The 2,762-nt window shown below is 34.1% G+C and overlaps 1 pseudogene; it reads right to left on the reverse strand.

The window, feature by feature from the left end:
• Positions 1 to 224: 224 nt before the first annotated feature.
• On the reverse strand, positions 225 to 1,551 carry LOC113329869 (annotated as a pseudogene).
• Positions 1,552 to 2,762: the final 1,211 nt, after the last annotated feature.

The raw sequence follows: 2,762 nt of genomic DNA on the forward strand, positions 1-2,762 counted from the left end.
TAGGAAACAAGGCGACAGACATTCTAGCAAAATATGCTCGAACCTTGACAACAACTGTTGTATGGGAGAACCTTCTCCCTATTTGTATCCAACAACAACTCTCAGTAGATAGATCTATCAGAACATCCAACTGTGGATTGATATTAGATAGCTCTACTTCCTCTGTTTCTCAGGTTCTTTTCGAGCTTTAGTCTTTTGCAATGAAATATCTTATTTACAAAAAAAAAAAAAAAAATGTACACAATTTACATTTTCAAATAAAAATGGGCGGAAAGCTACAAAGAATAATTAAACATGAATTGTGTATTAAATTTTTAAATACAGCATGATATTATAAGAAAATTGTTTTCTTTTTTCCGAAGCGATGATATGAATATTGGGTTGAATTTGAAGGCTCTACATGGCAATATCAATCATGTTGGCGAATAAGTTTTCCATCATCCTCGTCTCCATTTCTGCCGCATTAAGTGGTTTCGTGCCAGCCGCAGACAACTTGCTCTTCTTAGCATCTACGTAAGATTGGGGCTTTCGAATGAGACATGCACTTGCAGATAATGGAATGATTGGAATGTTGTCACAGTTGCAGATTTCAATCATATACCCATCTGGATCGTGAAAGAAAAGTTGATCAACAAAAACACCACCTTCTTCGACGAGGGCGGTTTCATACTTCATCCCGATCTCTCGGAGTCTCTTCTTTACAAGCTCAATATCTGTACACTGCAAATATTCACAATAGAACATGATTAGTCTTTTAATTTCCAAACACACTTGCTACTCTTCCCTTAATATTGCCTTCTACAAAGGAAAGACAGAGTGGGGTTTGTCCTAGACTGCAATTAATGTGTACATCTGAGGAAAAGGACTTACTTGGAATGAAATGTGATTATCTTTGGGGTTGATTTTTACTGGCATTTGTTGGACATCATCAATGGAATTACACTATAACAAGTGTATCCCAATTCCATAGTTGAATAGCCTGTAAAATTCCAGTCATTTCATTAGACCAAAACTAAAATCCGAATAGATTGTGATACGAAAAATGATGGCTAATTTATATTGTAACTTACCAAGCTCCTTCGAATTTGAGAGAAGAAGGTCTTCTAATGAGAACAAAACCAAGAACTTCTTGATAGAACTTGGATGATTCTTCAACTGACTTACAAAGGTAAGACACATGGTTTAGAGACAACAATGGCAAAGCAGAATCGCTTGAGTTTTGTTCTAGCAAAATTCCCATTATCCTCTCACTTACTTTAAACAAAAATTATCTTTCTTTGATCAAAGATTATCTCAAAATTGGAACACTTGGTAAATTCCTTTACTCTTACTAAAATTCTCAACAATGTGGATGCTTCTACCTTTCAAGGCTTTAGGTCTGTAAGTTGGTTTTAGTTTTAATGTGAAATGAGAATGAGATGAGGAACTTATATTTATAGACAAAGTCTGGTTTCATGACAGAACTCGCTTAATATTAAATTGTATTAACTCCTTGTGGTAGAATTAGTTGCCTACTTATTTCACATAAAATCATTAGACCCTTTGAGAATTAAATTATATTTATGAGAATGAGATTAGACCCTTTGAAATCATAAAATCATTTAAAAAATAATGTATACTTTTAAAAAGAGGATTACCGCATTAAGCAAGGATCCAACTCCGGAAAAGCTAAAACAGATAATAAAGTCAACTTGTCAACATGATATTTTGAAGTTTTGGTAATTGAAATCATGTGCTGTAAATATAGGACTATGGGGAACCATGAAGTATGAACATCAGGGACCCAATTTGCAGAAGAGAATACTGGCGGTTAGAAGCACCGACTGGCACTGTTTTCACCGTGCAACACCTCTGGCTGCAGATGAAACTAAAAGGGAACGGACTGTTCACTGTTGAGAAGAAAGAGTGCGACATATTTAGCCATTTAGGGTTCAGATATATATAATGTAGTAAACTGGAAATAAAACTGTGGGTCTGTAAGTGACTTTTGAACTCTGCCTAAAAACAGGTTAGGTGAAGTCAAAAACCTCTGTGTATATGTAATGTGGCACGAGATGTAGAAAGTAGTAGAAACAACCATTCTCAATTAGTCAATTACTTGGTTACATGTCTAACCAAATCACTACCTTTTCCCAGAGATAATGAAAGGAATAATAAGATTTAGTGGACCTTATAGCCAAGTGGGCAACTGGCTAATTTATATTTAAATTTTCTCTAATTACAGACGTGGTTCAGAAGTTTTATATCCAGCCGAACCGTGTCCCTTGATTAAGCTGAATTAGTAATCAAAGTTGATACAAATTAATCTATCGTTACTCATTTGTCTCGATTATTTTTTTATTGTGGCAAAAAAAAAAAGTATAAAAAAATCCTTACACGTTATTGTATTTTATTAATTAGAAATAATTTAATAAAAGGTTCTATGCACATATAATCATAGGAGTGAACAATCTTAGTGAGTAAGGATCCCCTCACACTCTTTTTTATTCACACCATCTCACATGGTGAGAGACATTTTTGTTAATCAAAATTAAATGGTTGTGTACACATAAATCACGAAGCCATCCACGTGTTCACAAACAATATTCACATACATCCTAATTTTAGAATTGTACGTCGTATGCGTAAAAGGGATGATTATATCGATTCATCGATTCGAAGTCTTCGGGCTTGTCATTGTCTAGTCGAATGTTATCATAAATAATGTTCGCATAAAGGAATAAACCAAGAATCAAGTATAAATGTAAAACATATGAAGTTTA

The sequence above is a fragment of the Papaver somniferum genome, chromosome 1 (genome assembly GCF_003573695.1).
Source record: "Papaver somniferum cultivar HN1 chromosome 1, ASM357369v1, whole genome shotgun sequence".
NCBI classification, from domain to species: domain Eukaryota; kingdom Viridiplantae; phylum Streptophyta; class Magnoliopsida; order Ranunculales; family Papaveraceae; genus Papaver; species Papaver somniferum.